This window comes from the organism of the source record quoted next, unplaced genomic scaffold (genome assembly GCF_019419815.1).
Source record: "Pyrus x bretschneideri cultivar Hongxiangsu unplaced genomic scaffold, Pyrus_bretschneideri_v1 Contig5, whole genome shotgun sequence".
Taxonomy (NCBI): domain Eukaryota; kingdom Viridiplantae; phylum Streptophyta; class Magnoliopsida; order Rosales; family Rosaceae; genus Pyrus; species Pyrus x bretschneideri.
This window is the reverse complement of record NW_025999787.1, coordinates 2,000,923-2,009,499: the sequence shown is the minus strand read 5'-3', so window position 1 is coordinate 2,009,499 and position 8,577 is coordinate 2,000,923. Positions and strand designations below refer to the sequence as shown.

Below are 8,577 nucleotides of genomic sequence, written 5' to 3'. Positions count from 1 at the left end.
TAAATATCAAATCAACTCCAAAAATCCCAAAAATTTGTGTGAGTATAGCTCTGTGTGTCTAGTATATGCATATAAAATTTCGTAGACTTTAGATAAGTTTACATCGGTCTAATAATTATTTTTCAGTGGCTGGTCAGTAGGGACAATAGCCCAGTTTTTGTGACATTCTAAGTATTTAGATAAAACAATCTTCTGCGGGAAAGACCCTTATTTTCATATGCTACAATTGATAAATCTTATTGTTAGTAAGGAAAATTAATAGGACATTTGTGTGCTACTTTGTGGTGTGCTTTTAATCCTATCAAATTTTTGGCGCCGTGTCGCCGGGGATTGTTATTTCTAATTACTTATTTTTTATTGTTTTCTTTTCTTGTATAATTAGTGTTTTTGTTTTTATTTCAGGTACTCTTAGTAGTATATGCATACTCGAAGGTCCAAGAGGATTGATCTAGATTCCTACGATCCTGAGGTTGAACGAACATTTCGAAAGCTTCGAGGAACAATCAAGCAGAAGCGTGCATCGGTGTCTTTACCACCATCTTCTCCACCACATTTGAGTTCAAAAGAGGAGGAAGAACCACAAGAAGGCATGGCTGATAACCGTACTCTGAGGGAGTTGGCAACGGCTAATATGGATCAACAACCATTGTGCATCACATATCCAAATGCAGAAGGAGGATTTGAGCTTAAGTCCGGCATGATTCACTACTTGCCTAAGTTCCATGGCTTCTCAACAGAGGATGCCAACAAGCATCTCATGGAGTTTCATGTGGTATGCTCGGGAATGAGACCAGCTAATGTGGATGAGGAGCAAGTCAAGTTAAGGGCATTCCCATTTACATTAGAAGCTAAGGCAAAGGAGTGGCTTTATAATTTACCTCCAGGATCAATGAACACATGGAACCAGGTGAAGCAAGCATTCTTGGAGCAATATTTTTCGACCACAAAAGCTGCAAGCATAAGGAAAGACATATGTGCAATCCGACAACAACATGGAGAGCCCTTTGGAGATTACTATGAGCGATTCACACATTTGGTTGCATCTTGTCCTAATCATCAAATTTCAGAGCATCTTTTAATACAATATTTTATGAAGGATTGTGTGGTACTGATCGTGTAATGCTTGATGCAGCAAGTGGGGGAGCATTCATGGACAAGACACCAACAAATGCTAAGGCATTATTAAAGAACATTGTTGGCAACACACGACAATTTGGAGGGAGAGATGAGCTACCTCTTAAGAAAGTTAACGAGGTAAGTGCTAACTCTAGTATTGAATTACAATTAGCTAACTTGACTAATCTTGTGCAACAGGTTATGGTGGCTCCAAAACAGGTGTGCGGTGTTTGTTCAATGATGGGACATGCCACGGATATGTGCCCTTCGTTGATGGATCAAGGTGGTCTTGAGCAAGCTAATGCATTAGGAAGGTTTCAAGGGCAACAAAGACAAAAGTGTGATCCATACTCCAACAACTATAACGCAGGGTGGCGCGATCATCCACATTTAAAGTCGAACAATCAAGACCACGGACAACAATCTGTTCCCAACAACTATAACCGTCCACCTGGCTTCTTTCAAGCAAGATCGCAGACACCATTTCAACCTCAACAACAACAAGCTCCAAGTAAGTCTCTTGAGGATTTAATTGTTTCTTTAGCTAACTCTACTCAATCTCATCAACAGAAAATAGACAAAGCAATTGAAAACCTTGAGCGCTAAATGAGTCAGTTAGCAAGTTTGATGGGGCAACAACACCAACCTGGAAGGTTGCTTAGCCAAACCGTGGTGAATCGAAATGCGGAGCAGATGAATGTTGTGACTTTAAGGAGTGGAAAAGAAGTTTTTAAGCAGCCAAGGATGAAAAAGAGGACTAGAAAAGATACAAATGAGCAAGGGGAGCAACAAACCAAAAATCTTGAGCAAGATGAGGCTTCAACAGAAACTGAAAAGTCTCCTAAAGATACAAAATTGAACAAAAAAGATTCTGATAAGGTAAGTAAAGAAGTTCAAAATTCATTTAACTCATGTGTCCCTATTCCTTTTCCTCGTAGGTTTATGAAGTCTAAGAAAGAGCAAACTGATAAGGAAATCTTGGATACTTTCCGAAAAGTCCAAGTGAACTTACCTCTTTTAGATGCCATAAAACAAGTGCCCAAGTATGCAAAGTTCCTTAAAGAGCTTTGTATGAACAAGAGAAGATTCAATGATCAAGAAACTGTGGCATTAAGCGAGGAACTATCGGCTGTTTTGCAGAGAAAGCTACCACCGAAGTTGAAGGATGCCGGTAGCTTTACCATTCTATGTGTAATTGGAGGGAAAGAGTTTGGAGAGCATTGTGTGATCTGGGGGCATCCATCAATCTGATGCCATATTCAGTGTATGAATCACTAAACCTTGGAGACTTGAAGGAAATAAAGGTAGTAATCCAATTGGCAGATCGTTCAAATAGATATCCCAAAGGCCTATTGCAGGATGTACTTATGCAAGTGAATGAACTTATTTTTCCCGCTGATTTTTTTGTTCTTGAGATGGAACATGACCCTATGCCTACTGCACTTCCTCTTATATTGGGAAGACCATTCCTTAGAACGGCGCGTACGAAGATTGATGTCTATGATGGTACTATAACCATGGAAATTGATGGAGAAAGTGTCAAGTTCAAAATCTTTGATGCTATGAGGTACCTTATGAAGGAAGATTTGTGAAAAACAAGTTCATTTGAGCAACATCAACAACATGCAATTAACAATTAAAAGGCGGAATCATGTTTATATGCACTCAAAAACAAAACTTAACCCATGAACTTCAAAGCCTAGTAGATAGGTGAACCAAGACTCAACTCAAAACAAAGTGAGTTGAGAAATCAATACCTTTGTCGATTCCTCTTTGCATAAGCAAAGGCTAATCACCCAAAGAGAGGGCCTTCATTCCTTGCATCTTAGATCCATGGATTTGGATGGATGAAAAGGTTTCTCCAAGTTCCCAAAATTGAGAACCTCTAAGTCTCCACACCAAGGCATATTGTAGAAGAAATGAGTGACCTTGAGGAAGTAAGATTGCTAGATGTTTTCCTCAAGGGTGGCCGGCCATTTCTAGAGAGAAAGGAGAGTTTGTGTTTCTCCAATTTCCTCCAAAAAACCCTAAATGAATTTTGGCTATAAAGTCACACTTATACCTTAATTCATTTGAGTGGCAAACTTGTAAATAAGTCCAAAACCCACTCTTTCTCTAAATGGCCGGCCTTAGGGTATTCATTGGGCTATTTGGGCCTTTGTGAATCATTATTCATTAAGTTGTCACACAACTTAAGTCAATGGACTTGATGTTCGAAGCCCATTGGGCCTTAAGGTCCAAAACTATCCCGAGGTCTTTTAACGAACTTATTCGTTTGATTAATAATCATATTAATTAATCCTTGCCATAAATAATTAAACCATTTAATTATTCTTACTCATCTCCGTTGAATCTTCAATCTCTACCTTACACGGTGTACGATCCATTAGGTTCCTTTTAGCGAGGCAGTGGGCGATTCAAACTCTTTCAAATCGATTGTGAATTGAAACTTACTTTCAATTCTCTCGTTAGTGATAATACACTTTTAGGGCTTCCACAAACCATGGTTGACGCCTAGCAGCATGTCATGGTTACCCAAGCTAATCAGAAGAGGTGGAGAACCCATTCAGTTTTAGGATTACAAATGCAATACGGTCTTTCTCTAATACAATACTCTTGACCACATTGTTTGGTTTGATAGTTTATTCATGTCTACTATCCAATGTGAGTCTTGTGCTTATATGATTACCTTGAATGTGATTTGGAACACATTCCTAAATCTCATTCATACTTTGGCCAAAGATTCTTAATCATATCATAGAGTATTCTCCCTCAAACAGTTTAAAGGTTAGAGATCCCTTGTTGCGCATTCACTTGCCTCCATGGCTAAGTGGCTTAACCCCAACGATGCCGTGGACACCCTCCTGATGGAGTGACTTTGACATAATCAAAGATTAAGGACCTAACCACAAGACAACTGTGATGCCTCAGGTCAAAAGACTAATTTGCATTATCCCAACCATGAGTTCTCATGTGACATGAATATGAGAACTCTTCGTTGATCGTGTTCAGTGAACTCATTCTCTATTGAGCACCTACGTACTTGTCTTGATGTCACACACACCAATGACTCGAGACTAGTCACTCTCCCTGAGAGAAGACATAGCACGTACTGATCTTAACGGACTGTCAATGCCCAATTGACAATCCTATGATCAGGAACGTTTAGGATGTGTCAACGAAAGAATGGTCTCATGAATCTAACTTCTTTAGATCGCATTCTTCCAATCACATATTCCTTGGACTTATCGTTTAAGCATATAACATTTATATGAGACGGCTCAAACAATAATCTTTGCCCTTTACATTTAAACTACATTAGTTTGAAATGTCCGTAAAGTATCATCATATGATTGGTTTTAGGGCACATTTCTAACACCTTAGTGATTTTGAATCTTGTTTGTCTATTGATGCGTTTGACTATTTTGTGCAGGATTGTTTTAATGAAGGTGTGGGACAAGATAATTTAGAGAAGGCGTTAGTGCATAGCATTACACATGGAAAACTTAATTATTCCGAGCACATTGAAGAAGAATTAATCCAGACAGTGGCAGGCCTTGAGTCTCTTTCACCAATTCGTGGTAAGTTTTCTTCCTATTTTATTTCTCTTCCTACTTCTAACTTCCTTTTGTGATTCAGGCACCCAAATTGGAGCTTAAACCGATTCCTGAACATTTAAAGTATGCATTTTTGGGAGAGGATGAAACATTACCGGTCATCATATCATCACAACTCACAGCAGAAGAAGGGGAGAAACTGATCCGAGTACTAAAGGATCACAAAACTACCATAGCTTGGAGCATTGCAGATATCAAAGGTATAAATCCAGCTACATGTATGCATAGGATTCTGCTGGATGAAGGTGCAAAACCTACAAGGGAACCTCAACGCCGTTTGAACCCATTCATGATGGAGGTCGTCAAGAAAGAGGTTATCAAGCTTCTTGATGTTGGCATCATATATCCTATCTCGGATAGCAAGTGGGTGAGCCCTGTTCAAGTAGTTCCGAAGTAATCCAGAGTCACAGTTGTTAAGAATGAAGCTAGTGAGCTAGTGCCTACACATGTGCAAAATAGTTGGAGAGTCTGTACAGTCTATCGGAAGATAAACAACACCACACGCAAGGATCACTTTCCAGTTCCATTCATTGATCAAATGTTAGAAAGGTTAGCTGGTCATTCTCATTATTGCTTTCTTGATGGCTATTCTGGATATAATCAAATTGCAGTTGCTTCGAAGGATCAAGAAAAGACGACTTTCACATGTCCATTTGGCACATTTCATACCGGAGGATGTCGTTTGGACTTTGCAACACCTCTGCCACATTTCAAAGGTGTATGGTAAGTATCTTTTCTGATATGATTGAGAAAATAATTGAAGTGTTCATGGATGATTTTTCAGTTTATGGTGATTCTTTTGATACATGTCTACATAATTTCTCCCTAGTTTTAAAACGTTGTCAAGAAACTAATCTGGTCTTAAATTGGGAAAAATGTCATTTCATGGTTTCGCATGGATTAGTTCTAGGGCATATCATATCTGAAAATGGAATCGAAATTGATAAATCTAAAGTAAAACTTGTTAGTTCTTTACCCCTCCCTACTACTGTCAGGGAGGTTCGTTCTTTTCTTGGACATGCAGGTTTCTACCGTAGGTTTATAAAGGACTTCTCAATGATTTCTAGACCCTTGTGCCGTTTGCTTCAAAAGGATGCAACATTTGATATGAATGAAGAGTGTGTGGTAGCATTCAACAAACTTAAGGAGTTATTATCCACGGCTCCTATGATCATGCCACCAGATTGGAGTTTACCTTTTGAGTTAATGTGCGATGCTTCAGATTATGTTGTCGGTGCAGTTCTAGGACAACGTGTCAAGAAAGTGCCACATGTCATCTATTATGCATCACGAACACTCAATGATGCACAATTGAATTATTCAACAACAGAGAATGAGCTTCTAGCTGTTGTATTTGCTTTAGAAAAATTTAGATCTTATCTGATTGGAACTAAAGTTATTGTGTTTTCTGACCATGAAGCTTTGAAGTATTTACTCACAAAAAAAGATGCAAAACCACGACTCATTCGATGGAAACTTCTGCTTCAAGAGTTTAACTTGGAGATCAAGGATAAGAAAGGGAGTGAGAATGTTGTAGCAGATCATCTTAGAAGACTTGTGCACTCAAACATAGAGGAAGATTTCATCCCTTTACGTGAGAGTTTTCCAGATGAGCAATTGTTTTCATTAAATGTTACTGACCTTTGGTATGCAGATATTATCAATTACAAGGTCACCAAAAAGATTCCGGATGATTTTACACGTGCTCAGAAAGATAAGCTTGTCAAAACCGCCAAATACTACGAGTGGGATGATCCTTATTTGTGGAAATATTGCCCTGATCAATTGATTAAAAGGTGTGTCCTTGAATCTGAGTTTAAATCTATTCTAACTTTTTGTCATTCTGATGCATGTGGCGGCCATTTTGGAGCAAAGAGGACAACCCTTAAGGTGTTAGAGAGTGGTTTTTATTGGCCTAGTTTGTTTAAGGATGCGTATGAGTTTTGTGCAACATGTGATCGTTGTCAACGAACAGGTAACTTGGGCCCAAGAAATCAAATGACACAAACCTCTATTTTGATTGTTGAGATCTTTAATGTGTGGGGCATTGATTTCATGGGACCTTTTTCCATCTTCAAATGGTTTTCTTTACATTTTATTGGGTGTGGATTATGTTTCTAAATGGGTTGAAGTGAAAGCTACCAAAACTAATGATTCAAAAGTTGTTTCAGATTTTATTAAGACTAACATCTTTGCAAGATTTGGGATACCTAGAGCAATCATTAGCGATGGAGGGAGTCACTTTTGCAATAGAACATTTGAAGCGTTGCTTAGGAAGTACAATGTCACACATAAGGTGTCTACACCTTATCATCTGCAAACTAGTGGTCAAGCAGAAGTATCAAACCGTGAGGTGAAACAAATTTTGGAGAAAACTGTGAGTCCTAGTAGGAAGGATTGGAGCATGCACTTGAACGATGCATTGTGGGCTTATAGGATTGCTTATAAGACTCCTATTGGAATGTCCCCATTTCGATTAGTTTATGGGAAGGCATGCCATCTTCCAGTAAAATTAGAACACAAAGCTTATTGGGCGATCAAAGCCTACAACATGTGCATAAGTGTTGCCGGACAGCAGAGGAAGTTTCAATTGAATGAGTTAGATGAAATCCGGAATGATGCATACGAGTCTAGTCGAATATACAAGGAGAAATCAAAGGCATTTCATGACAAGATGATATCAAGGAAGAGCTTTGCCATTGGACAAAAAGTTCTTCTATTTAATTCTCGCCTTCGGTTATTTCCAGGTAAGCTTCGTTCTCGATGGGTTGGTCCGTTTGTTATAACTAATATTTTTCCTCATGGTGCAATGGAAATCCAAAGTGCAAAGACCAGAAACGTGTTCAAAATGAATGGACATAGACTCAAACCATATTACGAGTCTTTTGCGGAGCATGGTGTGGAGGTTGTACCCCTCCAAGAACCAGCTTCCCTTGAATGATTACTCTTGGTATCGTCCGGCTGCGGACGTAAAAGCAAGCGCTTATTTGGAGGCAACCCAATATTTCTATTCATTGTCTTTTTATGTCATTTTCAATTTTTCATTTGTTTTTTTTTTCTGAGTTTTCTTGCATGCTAAACTGAATTATTTCTTTTCTTTGTAGGAATCTTTGGTTATGTCCACCCTCGGAGTTGATTGCAGAATTGAAGTTTGGGGGTCATCACTTGATTTTATTGCAATTGGGGAAGTTTTCAGTCCAAATGCTTTATTTTGTTTCTTACTATTTTATTTTATTTTTATTTTATGCATTATTGTGTTTTATGACATTGGGGACAATGTCCAGTTTAAGTTTAGGGGTAAGGATTGAAAAAATGACCAAATTGAAAATTTTCGTCCCTTTGATTAAGAATTGGTTTCATTTGTTTCCTTGTTGTTGTCGTTTTTTTTTTTCTTAATTAGTTTTGTTGACTCTAAAAAATAAAAATAAAAGAGAGAAAATTCTAAAAATGAAAAATTCAAAAATAGTCTTATTTTCTTTATTGTTTTGAATTAAATTTTTGTTAGTTTCCCAACCCAATGATATAACTAGATTGAATTTGAACCATGGTGATCAAGAACTTAGTAAGCATGTATTGTGTGAAATTCCTTATTCTCTTGTTAGCTTTATACATGTTTAATCATCTTTGAAAAACCAAGAGCACATAGCCTTGTTGATGTGAAATTAAAGCATGATTTAAAGCTTCATATGTGAACATAGTGACCATATACAACCTATGTGAGTTTTTGAGCCTGTTGAAAGTGTGCATTTTTCATACACTCCTATTCTTTCATGTGTGATGAACTTATGTGACTTATATCTCTAGAACTTGCGTAACGATCTTTCGAAATGTTTGTCATTGATTG

The 8,577-nt window shown here is 38.0% G+C and overlaps 1 pseudogene; it reads left to right on the top strand.

The window, feature by feature from the left end:
• Positions 1-418: 418 nt before the first annotated feature.
• Positions 419-8,030, top strand: LOC125470285 (annotated as a pseudogene).
• Positions 8,031-8,577: the final 547 nt, after the last annotated feature.